Source organism: Oncorhynchus clarkii, chromosome 32 (assembly GCF_045791955.1).
Source record: "Oncorhynchus clarkii lewisi isolate Uvic-CL-2024 chromosome 32, UVic_Ocla_1.0, whole genome shotgun sequence".
Taxonomy (NCBI): Eukaryota; Metazoa; Chordata; class Actinopteri; order Salmoniformes; family Salmonidae; genus Oncorhynchus; species Oncorhynchus clarkii.
In genome coordinates, this window is record NC_092178.1 from 14769358 (window position 1) to 14788857 (window position 19500).

The window sequence follows — 19500 nt, forward strand, 5'->3', positions numbered from 1 at the left end:
AGTTACATTTATTTGTAGAAAGTAGCATTTGATGCATTGTTTTTTAAGGTAGCTGCAGATGGGCAACTCCATACTTCAGCCTATTTATGTAAAGCCACTACGCTGCATCAGTCAGGCTACAGTAATGCAGGTTACAAATTATATTTCAGATGGTGTCTTTTAATGTACAACCTTGAGTGTATACGGGGCCATTAAAGGCTCAGCTGAATAGGAATCATGGACTGAATGTTTATTCATAAAACCAAAACATCTTACATATGAAAACAGCGCCATGTGGCAAATGAATATTCAAAGTTCTAGAAAATGCAAGCTAAACATATATGAACAACAGTGAACTGACTGAACACAACCATACAGTACATGAGGAACCTGTCGTCCGGCAGAATGCTGTTCTAACATCGCCCTCTACAGGTGGCTAACAATCAATACAGGCATCACGAAACGGGGACATGGAGAGAATATAGATTTTGGGGAGATATACTTGAACATCTCTAATGCCCCTGATGATTTGGCTAAATTCAGCCTACTGATAAGAACAAAGAATCAACTAAGAAATGAACCACAATTAAAGCTGCCTTCCATTATTTCATTGGATATAAACTATTCAAATAATGTACCACAAACACAGGTGCCAAACTAACTCTCAAACACATTTAAATGGGTAAAACATGTGTTCAATGTGTGGACACAAAGCACATGTTAGCGACATCCCACAAAAGACTCATTGTATTTCTCCAGCGACGACGGCTGGGTCTTCATGGACTTCCTGGGTTTCTGTTTGAAGATGGGAGAGCGGAGGAACTTGATGTCTGTGAACTTGTCTCCACGCCTCAGTTTCCTGAGATAAGAGATGGAGAAAGGATAGAGATTATTTTTTTGTTCATGTTTTGTTATTCAACCAATGTTCACAGGTCTGATGGACCCACAACATTATTGGGTTTTTAAAACAATACAGCCATATCAATTTACGTAAAAATACTTAATACTTAGATGTTGACATATCAATTACAAGCAATATAGACAGCAAACATGGTTAATATTTGCCATTTACCTCTGCTAGATCACATTTATCAATAAAAGCGCTATTTTTTATTTTATTTTATAGAATTATAATCAAGACATAGGTGGGGGAAAAAATCATGTTTATCTTGAACAAATATACATGAAACAAGGTTATCACAATTTAAGTTTATTGGTTTGAACTGAACAAATTCTAAAGACAAATTTGAAATACAGTATTTTGTGGAAATGATAAATGAGCCCCATTGAACACAAATTAAGGCCGGTCTACACACTACGAGGGACAGAGTTTTGCTGTGTTTGTGTTGCAAATGTATTTCTTGCACTTGATGCATGTGTACCATGTCTTCCTGTCCTTCTTGGACACACATCGCAGCGCTTCTTAACGTTACTACCGGGTGCAATTTAGAATGAACACAGTTCAGGAATTTTACACTTAGTTCAGGAATTTTACAAATTTCTCACTCACATATATAGTTACAGCAGGCCAAGGTAGGAGAGTCAGACACACACACGCAACAACATCACTCACACTTACTTCCGGTATTGGAGTTGTTGGTTCTGTGGGTCGGGCGGATGGGGCACCAGCATCCTCCTCCTGAATCCTCCTCATGATGGATTCGAGGTCTTACTAATGCCTGGCCCAGCTCCTCAAGAAAGAGCCATCTCCCTCTGGAGCTTCCCTCTGTTCCAATCTGGGTTCAATGCCATCCAGATGACAAACATATTATACGTCGAGATGTCCAAGAACTTGAAGAATATCACAAATGACCAGCATAGGGTTCTTCTTTTGGAGCTGTAGCTGCCAGCTTGCCTAAATTGTCCACCCCTCCTTTTGTGCCATTGTAATCCATTCTTATTTCTGGTTTTTGATGTTCCTGGCCACAGATTCTCCCATCCCTATACAGCGTACTCATGAGTACCACATTTTTGGATTTATTTGGCAGGTAGGACACTAGGGACGTGTATTCAACAGCTGAGGTGGGAGCTCTGGCTTGTTTATTCCTACTGTTCCTACCATTGTCAACTTCCTCTTGAGGAGCTCCTCTCCCAGCTTGTGCGAAGTAAAAAAGTTAGCGCATGTGATGTTGTGGCCACGGAGTCCCTGTGTCACATCCAGGACAACCCACATCCCTTGGTTGTTCTCCATCTGGCTTCCCCGTATACACCTGCAAGTTCCATGAATATGATGAAGCAGCAGCAAGGCAGCCCAGATCTTGATTCTATATTTTGCGCATTTAGATGGTATGTACTGCCGGAAGGGGCAGCGGTTCCTAAATGGCACAAGCTGCTCCTCAACAGTAACGTTGGGCCCAGGGTTGTAAAACAGGGGAAGACTGTCCACCCACTTGCCCAACACTGACCTGATTGCAGCTAGCTTGTCTCTCTGCCGCCGAGGTGGTCTCGTGTCTCGGTTATTAAAGCGGATAATCCTGGAAACGTTTTTCCAGAGACATTGTTGCATGTAAAAGTTAACGCACAGGGATTCTGTGGATTCCCATTGGATCTGAAAACACCAGCAAGGATAAGAACGCCAAAATGTGCATGTAAATGCACCTCTCTCCATCTCTCTCCAAAAACACAGCTTCACTCCAAATTAGTGCTGTCCAGAATGATTTTCTGGATGGTGCCTGGGAAGAACAGTTCATTTTGTCTGTCATAGTTGAAGTGTACCTATGATGAAAATTACAGGCCTCTCATCTTTTTAAGTGGGAGAACTTGCACAATTGATGGCTGACTAAATACTTTTTTGCCCCACTGTATGTTTGGGGTCATTGTCCATTTGGAAGACCCATTTGCAACCAAGATTTAACTTCCTGACTGATGTCTTGAGATGTTGCTTCAATATATCCACATAATTTTCCATTCCTCATGATGCCATTCATTTGTGAAGTGCACCAGTCCCTCCTGCAGCAAAGCACACCCACAACATGATGCTGCCACCCCTGTGCTTCACAGTTGGGATGGTGTTCTTCGGCTTGCAAGCCTCCCCCTTTTCCTCCAAACATAACGATGGTTATTATGGTCAAACAGTTCTATTTTTGTTTTATCAGACCAGAGGACCATATCTCCAAAAAGTATGATCTTTGTCCCCATGTGCAGTTACAAACAGTAGTCTGGATTTTTTATGGCGGTTTTGGAGCAATGGCTTCTTCCTTGCTGAGCGGCCTTTCAGGTTATGTCGATATAGGACTCGTTTTACTGTGGATATAGATACTTTGTACCCGTTTCCTCCAGCATCTTCACAAGGTCCTTTGCTGTTGTTCTGGGATTGATATGCACTTTTTGCACCAAAGAACGTGTCTCCTTCCTGAGCAGAATGACGGCTGCTTGGTCCCATGGTGTTTATACTTGCGTACTATTGTTTGTACAGATGAACGTGGTACCTTCAGGCATTTGGAAATTGCTTCTAAGGATGAACCAGACTTGTGGAGGTCTACAAAAAAATGCAAATTAATTACTTAAAAATCATACAATGTGATTTTCTGGATTTTTGTTTTAGATTCCGTCTCTCACAGTTGAAGTGTACCTATGATAAAAATTACAGACCTCTACATGCTTTGTAAGTAGGAAAACCTGCAAAATCGGCAGTGTATCAAATACTTGTTCTCCCCACGGTATATATAACATTCTATTGGTTGCAATAATTTTGTATAATAATTTAATTTGAAAGAAAGTTTTTAATCTGCGTTGTTTTGCTCAGCAGTTCATAAACCATGTGACATGGAATTTGAATCAGCACAGCTGGCAATTTTTTAGTCCTTAAATTAAACGGATTTACCTTTTTAATTTATCACAATTTTCTTTAATAAATGTTGGTCTTTAATGCAGGGCCGACAGACAACTGTCTTACTTTTCCCTCCTTTCACTTGCCTCTTCCAATTTTTGTGGTAATGCTGCAATTAGTTGGTTGTAATTTTGAGTAGAGCAGACATTTCCATATATTTTTGCTAGCTGCATGTGACATAACTCCACCTGTCCTATTTACGATATCATATACAAAGATTATTTATACATCTTGTAGGATTCTTGCCATTCTCCTTCAACGTCTCTCATCAACAAGATGTTTTTGCCCACAGGACTGCAGCTGACTAGATTGTTTGTTTGTTGCACCATTCTTAGTAAACCCTAGACACGGTCTTGTGTGGAATACCAAGGTCGGCCGGTTCTGAGATACTGGAACCGGCATGCCCGACACCGACGATCATACCACGCTATAAGTTGCTAAGGTCATTAGTTTTGCCCATTCTAACGTTCAATCGAACTGTAACTGAATGCCTTGATGCCTGTCTGCCTGTTTTATATAGCAAGACACGGCCATGTGACTCACTGTCTGTAGGAGCAAACCATTTTTGTGAACCGGGTGGTGTACCTAACCTATATTTTTAGCTCCTGTGAAACTTTGTGGGCGATGTAATCAGTCTCATATTGACTCTGTATAACCTGAATGTACAAAACATTAGGAACACCTTCGTAATATTGAGTTGCACCCCCTTTTGCCCTGAGAAGAGCCTCAATTGGTCGGGGCATGGACTCTACAAGGTCTCGAAAGCGTTCCACAGGGATGCTAGCCCATTTTGACTCCAATGCTTCCCACAGTTGTGCCAAGTTGGCTGGATGTCCTTTGGGTGGTGGACCATTCTGGATACACACGGCAAACTGTTGAGCGTGAACACCCCAGCAGCGTTGCAGATCTTGACACACTCAAACTGGAGCGCCTGGCACCTACTACCATACCCCGTTCAAAGGCACTTAAAGCTTTTGTTTTGCCTATTCACCCTCTGAATGGCACACATACACAAGCCATGTCTCAAGGCTTAAAAATCCTTCTTTAACCTGTCTCCTCCCCTTCATCTACACTGATAGAAGTGGATTTAACAGGGGACATCAATAAGGGATCATAGCTTTCACCTGGTTTCACTGGGTGAGTCTATTTCATGGAAAGAGCAGGTGTTCATAATGTTTTGTGCACTCAGTGTATATAATACTACGTATTATATACTACGTATATATATTATTAGTCTCATATTGACTGTGTATATTTAATACTCACGCGTGCAGCGACAGCTCTTTGTAGTCCACTGTTATCGTGGACCTCCTCTTGCGGGCGGAGATGGAGCATCAGTCTGAAGGGCGGGAGCTCTTTAAAGAGAACTTCCGATAGGCTGCAGGGGTAATATTGGTCACATTAATCAGACTGAAACCCCGCCTAGCTCTGCCACCAAGCCAACCTTTGGTGAGAGGACAAAGTGAGTTGTAAGTGCAGAAAAGTCGGAGAAAAAAAGGTGTAAAGTTCAGGCAGATATTCTATTAACACCAGTGGACTGATAATCCTGACAGAGGTGATGGAATGAGAGAAGAGATTAAGAGATTTTGATATGGCCAAAGCATTTCATTACACTTGCATTAACATCTGCTAACCATGTGTATGTGACCAATAAAATTAGATTTGATTTAGTGGTCAGAGAAGAACACTGTACATGTTGAACGTATAAGTGTAGTGTGAAAGAATGAGCATCAGCATCATTCATTAATAGTCCTTGGCAGCCAAGTACCTGTCCTCCTGCATGTTTTGGGGATCAGTGCAGTGTGGTTCTGGGGTGTGCTGCTTGTCGATAAGCCAGGACCAGGAGGCTACAGGGGGAGACCCTGAAAACAGGCAGGACGTTGTCGATCCTCATCATCTCCTCCTGCAGTCCTGGAGTGACAGGAAGCAGAGCCTCCTCGCCATCTACTCTGTGGTGCTCTGGAACACACAATCACCATCACCGATCATTTTTCACTTGTGTCCAAAATGGCACCCTAATCCCTGTACTACATAGGGAATAGGTTGCCATTTGGATGAAGCCTTAGTCATTTCAATAGACTATCACCATAACAAGCATACCCAATTACCTGTGTGACCCTCAAGACCTTGCTCTGTCATTGGAACAGGACTGTCTGTCAACAAAGACACTCCCAGGGACTTCTGGGATTTGGTGTTCTATCTCAGGGACCTCAGCGGGCCCAGTTGTAGGACAGGGCTCTACTCTTCTGACTGGATAGACACAGGGAGTTAAGCACCAGAAACAATATAGACACAATATATAGCCAAGTGTTTCTCAACTGGCTTTGCATCGAAACCAAAGTTAAACAAGGTTCTCAGTCGTGACCCAATATTCGGATCGTAATATTATTTTGCTGAAATGCTATCTGGAAAAATAAATGCTATATTGACAGTAGCAATTATATGACAAGGGAACAACATTCCTACCTTTTTAATTGTCAATAACTCCATATTGCTCATATTGTTGATGAAGAATGTTGGTAAGCTCACTGGTTTGAGACCACTAAATCAGCCAAATCTGCTATATAGCACTGCTAATAACTCTACATTGAAAAAACTATGATTGAAGAAGAAAAATTATTCAGAGATTCAATGATATATATTTTTTAGGTTCATTATAATATCTACACATTCTCTACCTTGTATTAGTCATTTAAGTTTAGACTAGAGTTTTTTTTTAAATCACCCCCCAAAATTAGTAAAATCCAACAGACACCCGTGACCCACCAGTTGAGAATCGCTGTCAAAGCCTATCCTTTCCTATAACAGCAATGTAGAAATCTGTATGTTGTTCACTGCTCACCACGTGACAACAGTCGTTTTGGAGGTCTGGTTTGTGGCCCCTCTCCAGTTCGGGTTTGGGCCGCGGTGGCTGGGCCTGTTTCGGTTTGGCCCGGGGTTGCTGCTGCTGATTGGCTGGTTTAGCTGGTGGCCCTGGGGTGGAGTGCTGCTGGAACTCCTCTGAGCCAATTGGATTGCCTTTCTCGGTCTTCACTCCTGTATGGGGTTCTGGCCTCTTCTGTCGTTTAGAACCAGGCTCTCCACTAGGACCTCTGTTTCTTCCGGTATGAGAGGTTCTGTAGGGGAACTGTGGTTGGAAAATGTAATTTTCATATACCTGAGCTGATGGGTGAGGGTGGGGCTTCGGCCATTACAAGATCTTCCAGAGCAGCACGACTTTGAATTCTCCTGTACAAAAGTACCAAAAGGGAAAAGTTAAAAACTCCAGGGAGGAATTGATTACATTCACAAGCTGACAGTAGATGGGGTGAATCAAACTGGACATCAAACAGTGGCTCTTTGACTGCGAGTCAGAAATAAGATGCATTCAGTTGATACTATATTTGAATAGCTCACCTGGAGGAGTCCACTGGCTTTGGTGGTTCAGCAGGGAGCTGTGCAGGTCCAGTCTAAACACACACGTAAATATCATGAGAGGGGGAAGGGAACAACTTTCTTGTTTCTTTCTGGTTCCTCAGTTTGACTCAGCCATTCAGGCAGCATCATACCTGTACATTGCTTGCCTGCATCTCCTGGTCTTTGAGCCTCTTGAGCAGGAGGAGCCTGCTGTTCCCTCTTCATCTGCAGGATGATACCGTTGGCCTGCGTCACCTTCTCCTTCTCTGCCTGCAGGGCCAGAGCCAGGGCTTTGTTGTTGATCTGCACGTTCTTCAGGATCATCGGCTTCACGTTGCCAGCTGTAGAGAGACGGGGGGAGGGAGGAGAGACAGGGAGGGAGGAGAGGGAGCTAGCTCAGAAATATGGCCTCCACTCCTGTGATGACGGGACACCCTGGGGCGGCGGTGCCTGCAAACAGGGTGGCTAGTGGATGCTCTGCGACGTCTGGGCATTGTCATTAATAGGAAAGACTATGAATTACTTTTAGACAGGCCACGAGTCCCTTTAACAGGGCTGGAGGAGGGAGCAAAATGACGTCATAATGGGATTGGAAATGACGCCACAATAACCCTGCCGTTCCAAACAAAACAGGAAAAAAAATACAAATAAAATTGCATAACGGATGTAAGAGGACATTGCACTTCTTTTGAGTGTATAATGAAGAAAATGTGTAGGAGTAGACCCTCCCGCAGATTAGAATGCTTTACATATTATATACTGAACAAAAATATAAACACAAGATGTTTAAGTGTTGGTCCCATGTTTCATGAGCTGAAATAAAATATCCCAGAAAAGCTTATTTTGCTCAAATTCATTTACCCCAATGTTAGTGAGCATTTCTCCTTTGCCAGGATAATCCATCCACCTGACAGGTGTGGCATATCAAGAAGCTGTTTAACGGCCCTAAGGATCGGCCTTTTTCTTTCTGCCAAATTTCGCCTAAAATGACATACCCAAATCTAACTGCCTGTAGCTCAGGACCTTTTTTTATTTTACCTTTATTTGACAAGGCAAGTCAGTTAAGAACAAATTCTTATTTTCAATGACAGCCTAGTGGGTTAACTGACTTGTTCAGGGGCAGAATGACAGATTTTTACCTTGTTGGCTTGGGGATTTGAACTTGCAACCTTCTGGTTACTAGTCCAACGCTCTAACCACTAGGCTACCCTGCCGACCTGAAGCAAAGACAGGTTTTTAGAAGAAAAAAAACTTATTTACATAAGTATTCAGACCCTTTGCTATGAGACTTGAAATTGAGCTCAGGTGCATCCTGTATTCATTGATCATCCTTGAGCTGTTCTACAACTTGATTGGAGTCTATCTGTTCTGGAAACTTTTAGAAAATCCTGTTCTGGGAACAGGTAATGTGTTGGAGATTAAAGTGTTCCAGGACAAGGTCCTGAAGTATCCTGAGGTACTATAGAAATACCAGGACGGGATCCTGAGGTATCCTGAGGTACTATAGAGATACCAGGACAGGGTCCTGAGGTATCCTGAGGTACTATAGAGATACCAGGACAGGGTCCTGAGGTATCCTGAGGTACTATAGAGATACCAGGACAGGGTCCTGAGGTATCCTGAGGTACTATAGAGATACCAGGACAGGGTCCTGAGGTATCCTGAGGTACTATAGAGATACCAGGACAGGGTCCTGAGGTATCCTGAGGTACTATCGAGATACCAGGACAGGGTCCTGAGGTATCCTGAGGTACTATAGAGATACCAGGACAGGGTCCTGAAGTATCCTGAGGTACTATAGAGATACCAGGACAGGGTCCTGAGGTATCCTGAGGTACTATAGAGATACCAGGACAGGGTCCTGAGGTATCCTGGGGTACTATAGAGATACCAGGACGGGGTCCTGAGGTATCCTGAGGTACTATAGAGATACCAGGACAGGGTCCTGAAGTATCCTGAGGTACTATAGAGATACCAGGACGGGGTCCTGAGGTATCCTGAGGTACTATAGAGATACCAGGACGGGGTCCTGAGGTATCCTGAGGTACTATAGAGATACCAGGACAGGGTCCTGAGGTATCCTGAGGTACTATAGAGATACCAGGACAGGGTCCTGAGGTATCCTGAGGTACTATAGAGATACCAGGACAGGGTCCTGAGGTATCCTGAGGTACTATAGAGATACCAGGACAGGGTCCTGAAGTATCCTGAGGTACTATAGAGATACCAGGACAGGGTCCTGAGGTATCCTGAGGTACTATAGAGATACCAGGACAGGGTCCTGAGATATCCTGAGGTACTATAGAGATACCAGGACAGGGTCCTGAAGTATTCTGAGGTACTATAGAGATACCAGGACAGGGTCCTGAGGTATCCTGAGGTACTATAGAGATACCAGGACAGGGTCCTGAAGTATCCTGAGGTACTATAGAGATACCAGGACAGGGTCCTGAGGTATCCTGAGGTACTATAGAGATATCAGGACAGGGTCCTGAGGTATCCTGAGGTACTATAGAGATACCAGGACAGGGTCCTGAGGTATCCTGAGGTACTATAGAGATACCAGGACAGGGTCCTGAGGTATCCTGAGGTACTATAGAGATACCAGGACAGGGTCCTGAGGTATCCTGAGGTACTATAGAGATACCAGGACAGGGTCCTGAGGTATCCTGAGGTACTATAGAGATACCAGGACAGGGTCCTGAGGTATCCTGAGGTACTATCGAGATACCAGGACAGGGTCCTGAGGTATCCTGAGGTACTATAGAGATACCAGGACAGGGTCCTGAAGTATCCTGAGGTACTATAGAGATACCAGGACAGGGTCCTGAGGTATCCTGAGGTACTATAGAGATACCAGGACAGGGTCCTGAGGTATCCTGAGGTACTATAGAGATACCAGGACGGGGTCCTGAGGTATCCTGAGGTACTATAGAGATACCAGGACAGGGTCCTGAAGTATCCTGAGGTACTATAGAGATACCAGGACGGGGTCCTGAGGTATCCTGAGGTACTATAGAGATACCAGGACGGGGTCCTGAGGTATCCTGAGGTACTATAGAGATACCAGGACAGGGTCCTGAGGTATCCTGAGGTACTATAGAGATACCAGGACAGGGTCCTGAGGTATCCTGAGGTACTATAGAGATACCAGGACAGGGTCCTGAGGTATCCTGAGGTACTATAGAGATACCAGGACAGGGTCCTGAAGTATCCTGAGGTACTATAGAGATACCAGGACAGGGTCCTGAGGTATCCTGAGGTACTATAGAGATACCAGGACAGGGTCCTGAGATATCCTGAGGTACTATAGAGATACCAGGACAGGGTCCTGAAGTATTCTGAGGTACTATAGAGATACCAGGACAGGGTCCTGAGGTATCCTGAGGTACTATAGAGATACCAGGACAGGGTCCTGAAGTATCCTGAGGTACTATAGAGATACCAGGACAGGGTCCTGAGGTATCCTGAGGTACTATAGAGATATCAGGACAGGGTCCTGAGGTATCCTGAGGTACTATAGAGATACCAGGACAGGGTCCTGAGGTATCCTGAGGTACTATAGAGATACCAGGACAGGGTCCTGAGGTATCCTGAGGTACTATAGAGATACCAGGACAGGGTCCTGAGGTATCCTGAGGTACTATAGAGATACTAGGACAGGGTCCTGAGGTATCCTGAGGTACTATAGAGATACCAGGACGGGGTCCTGAGGTATCCTGAGGTACTATAGAGATACCAGGACAGGGTCCTGAGGTATCCTGAGGTACTATAGAGATACCAGGACAGGGTCCTGAGGTATCCTGAGGTACTATAGAGATACCAGGACAGGGTCCTGAGGTATCCTGAGGTACTATAGAGATACCAGGACAGGGTCCTGAGGTATCCTGAGGTACTATAGAGATACCAGGACAGGGTCCTGAGGTATCCTGAGGTACTATAGAGATACCAGGACAGGGTCCTGAAGTATCCTGAGGTACTATAGAGATACCAGGACAGGGTCCTGAGGTATCCTGAGGTACTATAGAGATACCAGGACAGGGTCCTGAGGTATCCTGAGGTACTATAGAGATACCAGGACAGGGTCCTGAGGTATCCTGAGGTACTATAGAGATACCAGGACAGGGTCCTGAGGTATCCTGAGGTACTATAGAGATACCAGGACAGGGTCCTGAGGTATCCTGAGGTACTATAGAGATACCAGGACAGGGTCCTGAGGTATCCTGAGGTACTATAGAGATACCAGGACAGGGTCCTGAGGTAGAAGTAAAAAATATTCCTGCAGGTTAGAAAAACATTGTAAACTAAAATGTATTAGTCAGTGGACTGGTAAAACAGTTGCTTATGATTGGGAACTAGCTATAAATGTAAAACCTATATGTACATTTGCATAGGAGGAACTTCCATGTGAGTAGAACATTTTAAATGACAGATAATTCAAATATGTTGATGAAAAAACTCTGAATTATAAAAAGGAAGAAGTTCCTAACAAACACTGTTTGTTTTGTGTGTTTGTGCCCCTGAGTCTGTGTCTATGGATGGAGTTTCACAATGGGAGCCAAGAGCAGCAAGGGAGAACCGTGCCCGACCTGCTGACCGGATCGTTGAAGGTAATGGTGGATAAGTGGAGCAGGGACATTCTGAAACAGGTACCACTCTGGCACAAGGTAATGGATTTTCTCTTAAAAGGCACATTGAGTGAAGCTTTATTAGCAGAATGTAGAAAGAAGTTACAGGACTTTGAAGAAACCCAAGAAAGGCAAGGCAAGTAGAATAGACTGGGATGATTTTATGAAGTGGGAAAGAGAAGCAGAGAAAAGGGCAGACAGGAACATTAAAGGAATAATGGAGGATGATAAGAAAAGAAGGAGAAACAGGCTATGAAAAGCCAAGTGACATTTACTGACCTGTTGCACTGTCTACAACCACTGTGATTATTTGACCCTGCAGGTCATCTATGAACATTTGAACATCTTGGAGAACAGTCTGGCCTTAATGGCCATGTACTCTTATAATCTGCACCCGGCACAGCCAGATGGGGATAGGCCAACCCTCAGAGCCTGGTTCTTCTCTAGGTTTCTTCCTAGGTTCCTGCCTTTTTTTGGGAGTTTTTCCTAGCCATCGTGATTCTACATCTGCATTGCTTGCTGTTTGGGGGTTTTAGGCTGGGTTTCTGTACAGCACTTTGTGACATCGGCTGATGTAAAAACGGCTTTATAAATACATTTGATTATGAATTTATGGTTGGATCAGAATCGTCATTATAATCATTGGCCAGTTGTCACGACTTCCACCGAGTGTGGCTCCTCTCCCTGTTCGGGAGGTGCTCGGCGGTCGTCGTCGCCTGCCTACTAACTACCACCGATCCATGTTTCTTTTTCGTTTGGTTCTGTCTGTTTCTTACACCTGTGTTCTATTGAGTTAATTTTGGTGGGTTTATTAACCTTGTTGCCTGCTGGTATTTTGTGCGGGATTATTTCTGTGTTTGTTTGGTGTGTGTGCTAGATTGCGCCACAGGCTATTCTCACGGTCATTTGAGCCGTTGTGATTTATTTAGGAGTAGATTGTTTTTCCTCCTGTTCCTCACATCGAATTCCTGTTTTGTTGGGCGCCTTCGTTGGGTTTGTATCTCGACCTGTTTTGTTGTGTTTTGGGACTTCCAAATAAATATTTTCTATTTGGACCTCAGTGCTCTCCTGCTCCTGACTCTTGCACCCACCTCGTCCTAGTGAGGCACATTACACCAGGAGAGAGAATTAAGTAAAACCACATGTCCAAATCCCTATCTCCATCCATGACTAATTTAGGAAAGAGGCGATTTTAGCTACGATTTTAGCTAGCTAGCAAGCAAGCTTCCCTTGACACTTTTTTCTTGGTGCGCCAGGACCTTTCACAGTTGAGCTCACTAAGTTTAGCTCAACGCTGATTGGCTAGTATTTTATATATTTATCATCAAGGGAGGCCAAATGCTCGCTGGCTTCCCTTGCATTCAATGCTACAGTGTGCAACAATGTCATACTCTTTATTGACCAGACTGCATCAGATACATGGGCTACACATAGAGACAGAGGGGTGCTGTTTCTCTTACTCAGATGCTTTCTCCGGTGAGATACATTCAGCCTGTTTTGAATTGAAGAAAAGTTATGAAACAGAGAGATGAAAGATAAATGATTTGATGTTCTTTTCTTGGTACATTTTTTGGGGAAGCCTGGCTTCCCTTGGCATCCATGATTACATGTCACTGGTGAGAAGAAACAAATGTTACATCAACAAAAAAAAGTATTAGAAATTAATAGTAAACATTGGAAAAGACATGGGCTGGAATGCGGTTTTAACCAATCAGCATTCAAAATTAGACCCACCCGTGGTAAAATTAAGCAATAGGGCAAGGGGGGTGTGGTATATGGCCAATATACCACGGCTAAGGGCTGTTCTTAGGCACGACGCAAAGTGGTATGCCTGCACACAGCCCTTAGCCATGGTATATTAGCCATATACCACAAAGTAATTGTAGTACGAATAGAAGGGGAAGATTAACAGATATGTATTGGTGGTATTTACAATGTTGTTTGTGCCCCATTTGTTTGAAAATTATTTTTTTGTCTGTATGATCTGTGGGAAATGTCTCTGTGTCATACATTTAGCAGGAGGTTAGGAAGTGCAGGTCAGTTCCCACCTCATTTTGTGAACAATGGGCACATATCCTGTCTTTTTTTGAGACAGTCACAATGGTCAGGTATTCTGCCACTATGTAATCTCTGTTTAGGGCCAGATAGCGTTCCAATTTGCTCCGTTTTTTTGTTGATTCTTTCCAGTGTATCAGTAATTTTTTTGGTTGGGACTAATTGTGTTGCTGCCCTGGGGCCCTGTGGGGTCTGTTTGTGTTTGTGAACTGAGCCTCAGAACCAGCTGGCTGAGGGGACATCACTTCCTTTTAGGTGTGGTCATCACTTCCTTTTAGGTGGTTGCAAAATGTTACCACTCTTTTCTGGATTTTGATAACTAGCGGGTAAAATTCTAAATCTGCGTGCATTGTTTGTGGTTTTGCATTGTACACAAAGTATATTTTGGCAGAAATCTGCATGCAGTCTCAATTGGGTGTTTGTCCAATTTTGTGAATTCTTGGTTGGTGAGTGGACCCCAGACCTCACAACCATAGAGGGCAAGATAGCCAGATCTTAATTGCGATGTTGAGTTTGATGTTTTTATGGCATAGAAGCCCCTTCTTGCCTTGTATCTTAGATCATTCACAGCCTTGTAGAAGTTATAATATGCCATTTAGCAGATGCTTTTATCCAAAGTCATGCGTGCATACATTTTACATATGGATGGTCCCGGGAATCAAACCCACTACCCCGGCGTTACAAGCACCATGCTCTACCAACAAAGCTACAAAGGACCATGTTACCTGTGGTGTTGATGTTTAGGCCGCACTAGGTATACTTCTTTATGTGCTCTAGGGCAACTGTGTCTAGATATTTGTATTTGTTGTCCTGGCAAGTGGACCTTTTTTGGAACACCACTATTTTTGCCTTACTGAGATTCACTGATAGAGTGTCTGACAGAATCTGTGCAGAAGATCTAAGTGCTGCCATAGGACTTCCTTGGTTGGGGACAGAAGCAACAGATCATCAGCAAACAGACATTTGATTCACAAGTCTTTCTGTGTCCATCCTTTCCTGCCTCTCTCCTTTTCTGTGTGTGTGTCAGTGGAGGCTGGCGGGAGGAGCTATAGGAGGGCGGGATCATTGTAATGGCTGGAATTGAATGAATGGAACTGAGTCAAACATGTCGTTTCCATATGTTTGTGTTTGACACCTTTCCATTAATTCCATTCCAGCCATTACAATGAGCCCATCCTCCTATAGCTCCTCCCACGAGCCTTCTCTGGTGTGGATGTATGTTTGTGGGGGTGTGTGCCTGTGTCTATGTCTTTATCTGTGGTGTTTGTAAAGAGGAGGAAGGGAAAATAACTGATGGAGAATATTTATATTTTGTTCACATCACCAAGACTTGAAAAAGATACACTGGACCAATTACAGCATAATACTGTTTTGACAGGAAGCTAATTCAAGAGCACCACAATGACTCAGTCAACATCGGTAATTGCCTATTGGTATAATATTGATGAGTTTGAATGGATAATGAGTTGGCACAAGTTGGCAGGGGCTGGATGGATGGAGTTGATTGTTGTTTCTCAGTATAAATCCATCAATAAGCAATATGTAATTAAGTTATTTACTTATCTGATATTCTTAAAGTTTTTGGTTGAATATTCAGACTGCTGTTTCCTGATCACTAGACATAGTGGATCAAGAATCATAAGCAGGCTGTGTGGACGGACCATATACTTTAATTTGACAATGTAAACGGTCTCCCCTTCCCCTCTCTCATCACTCTCTCGCTCCTCCCCATTCCGTCATTCTGTCCTCTCTCTGCTCCCAATGCAGTAAATAGTCATTCCTTTCTGCTCAATAAACCTTCCATAAATAATACATTATATTAAATACCAAGTCATGATCTCATTTACTTTCCTCTGCATGAGTCAAACGGAGCAATTATATCTTGACACACAGAGAAACACTCATTTATCAACACAGCAGCAGGGCACCTAAATAGACACACCTAAAGTGAGTCAGGAGGAGCCTGGAATCAGTCACTTAGTTAGTACTGTATATTGTGGTGCAAGGGAGAGGAAGCAAGTGATTCAACACATTGGGTAACTGGGATTCTACATATTGTAATTACCTTCACAACAACAATCTTTCTTCCCACAAACACTACCCATTCCCTTAGACATCTTATTGCAGAGGAGACATTGCTGTTATTTTCCTTAAAGGCCATGTAAATGTTGTGGCTGTCACATTCACTGTCACAGCGGGAGACCACATTCACTGACACAGCGGGAGACCACATTCACTGTCACAGCGGGAGACCACATTCACTGACACAGCGGGAGACCACATTCACTGACACAGCGGGAGACCACATTCACTGACACAGCGGGAGTCCACATTCACTGACACAGCGGGAGACCACATTCACTGACACAGCGGGAGACCACATTCACAGACACAGCGGGAGACCACATTCACTGTCTCATGTTTGTCTGACACATCATGTTTCCATTCAATTCAATACACTTTATCCTCAAGGGGACGTCAATTCTGGGTATAAATAATCATAGGCAGACAACGTTTGTGTTCCAAATGGTACCCTATAGTGCCACATGGGCCCTTGGAAAAAAATAGTGCACTGCATAGGTAATAGGCTACCATTTGGGACACATATACTGTCTGGTTTGGTCTGGGTATGCAGCTGTGTTTATTGCCATCAGTCTTAATGCCTCTCCTGGTTATCAGAATGACTAGAGATGATTACAGTTATTTTTTTATCGATTTGGTGAACGTTTTCACAAGTATGTTGTACATTTACAACTTTTAATACAAAACTCAAAATAGATAATCAGAACGGCAGTTGTTTCAATTGAACCTTTATTTAACTAGGCAAGTCAGTTAAGAACAAATTCTTATTTACAATGACTGCCTACCAGGGAACAGTGGGTAACTGCCTTGTTCAGGGGCAGAACGACAGAGTTTTACCTTGTCAGCTCGGGGACTCAATCCAGCAACCTTTCGGTTAATAGCGCAATGCGCTAACCACTAGGCTTCCTGCCTCCCCGCAATTAACTAAGTACAACACAAAATCAGTCACTTTTTCACCAAACTTAAATCAGTGTTTCATCTAGTAGTACATGTTTCACATTGCAATACATGTTCATATAAAGTAATTGCCTTTGTTACAACCTGGCTCAAGATTGTAACAAACAATAGGAAACCTCACACTAAGTAAAGGAATAACACAATTAATTTATTTCATAAATAAAGTAAAAACTCACAACAATAATCATATGAGGCGTGATGGTCAGTAAATTAGGTGTCAACCAACAAAGCCACAACGAAACAACCAAAGGAATGCATGGAGAGAGGAATCTCTTGCTGAATGGGGAAACAGTGGTTTTATGCCACAGCTGAGCTGAGGACCCTCCCAGCTCCGCCCACCTCTCCTACTCCGCCCACCAATCTCCTGCAGGAAGTAAGTACAGCAAAACCCAGTAGACGGAGCAGGGAGGGGCATCACACCTTTCACAATGCAATGCTCACATTACTTTTGATATGAATCTCTTCTTTTTTATTAGAAGACGTTTGACTATTACTTAATGTGACGTCTCTTAATTGACAATCACTTAAACGTTTGATAAACCTATATATTTTTACATGTATACCGGTTTGTCTACTACAGATTTTGAGGACAACACAAAGAAAATGTATGTCTGTAAAGTAGAAACAAATAAAGTATGATATACTGTACACTGAGTGTACAAAACATTATGAACACCTGCTCTTTCCATGACATAGACTGACCAGGTGAATCCAGGTGAAATATATGGTCCTTTATTGATGTCACTTGTTAAATCCACTTCAATCATTGTAGATGAAGGGATGATACTTTTTTAAAGCCTTCAGACAATTGAGACATGGATTGTGTATGTGTGCTATTCATTGTGTGAATGGGCAACACAAACGATTTAAGCGCCTTTGAACGGGGTATGGTAGTAGGTGCCAGGTGCACCGGTTTGTGTTAAGACCTGCAACGCTGCTGGGTTTTTCATGCTCAACAGTTTCTCATGTATATCGATAATGGTCTACCACCCAAAGGACATCCAGCCAACTTGACACAACTGAAGCATTGGAGTCAACATGGGACGGCATCCCTGTGGAACGCTTTCAACACCTTGTAGAGTCCATGACCTGATGAACTGAAGCTGTTCTGAGTGCAAAAGGGGTTGCAACTCAATATTAGGAAGGTGTTCTTAATGTTTTGTACACTCAAATGTACTAATATGATTATGACTATTATGATTTTACTTCACAGTAAATTTAAAAAAAATCTGATATTGAAAGGTCAGAAATGTACTGTATGTAACACATCAAATCAAAGTTTATTGATTGTGTACACAGATTAGCAGATGTTACTACAGGTGGAGCAAAATGCTTGTGTTTGTAGCTCCAACAGTGCAGTAATACAATATCAATACAATACCACGTACAGGATCACTACAATACATACATACATACATACAATACAATACTGTAAAAGTAGAAAACAAATACTGTAAAATACAATACATGATTACAATACAGGTGGAAGATGATTGCCATCATGAGTGTACCAGTCTCCTTCAAGCCATGGATGAGGCATGCAATGATACAGGCTCACTGTAATGGCTTGAATGGAATAAAACATGTGGTTTCCATATGCTTGATGTGTTTTTGATACTCTTCCATTTATTACATTCCAGCCATTACAATGCACCAGTCCTCCTTTAGCACATCCCACCAGCCTCCTCTGCATACCACACATAAAATCATTCAATTCTCAATATGAATCCACAAGAACAAATAGGAACAGCTGATAGGCAGTGGAGAGGCCAGGTGTATGATTGTGCATGAAATAACAGTAAAGACATGAGACATGCAGCTCAAAAATGTCCCCTATTGTTTAGGAACAATACAATTATCCTACCTAGACCAGCCTACAACACCACAATGCAATGAATCATTTCATTATTGTTTCCAAGTGAGTGAAAATGTCACTTGAATAACAACGCAAAACCCATTTGTTTCATTCCATTTGGATTAGTTGTGTGTCTGCTCTCCACCGTTTATAAGGCATAGAAAGGCACAGTAGCAGGCCAGAACGGCTGGATTTTTACTTCTGATACTGAATGCACTTTATGTAGTAGACAATCATACTCCTAAGTCGTCCCCAGTTATCCAGGAAAGCTTAACACATGGTCTGCCTCCTCTCCAATCCGAGTGGCTATTTCTTGCTCACCTCGCTCATTTTTTCTTAAAAAATGTATGACTATTTATTTGTTGCATAAACACAACCAGTCAGAATGAATCTGATCAGGCTACTTCAAAAATATTCTGTAGTCATCCTCAAAAATATAACTACAGCATCCTCAAAATGGCTTGAGATTAACCAGGTTTCCTTCCAAACTTTTTCTGCGAGTAAGATACGCCAGATAAATAATGTCACGACATCATGGGAAAGCATGCAGTTTATTAGGCTGCAGATTAAATAAGTTACGATGAACTTCACAGGGTGATAAAAGTGCACGGTGATGAGCTTGATGCTCCTTTCAATACATATCAAGGGTCTTATTCTGGTGACATGGTGATCGATGCTTGGCTGCCATTTTACAAGTAAAAGAATCTCGCTCTTTTGTC

The 19500-nt window shown here is 42.9% G+C and overlaps 1 pseudogene; it reads right to left on the minus strand.

Moving 5' to 3' along the window:
- Positions 1-699: 699 nt before the first annotated feature.
- Positions 700-11843, minus strand: LOC139391903 (shugoshin 1-like; annotated as a pseudogene).
- Positions 11844-19500: the final 7657 nt, after the last annotated feature.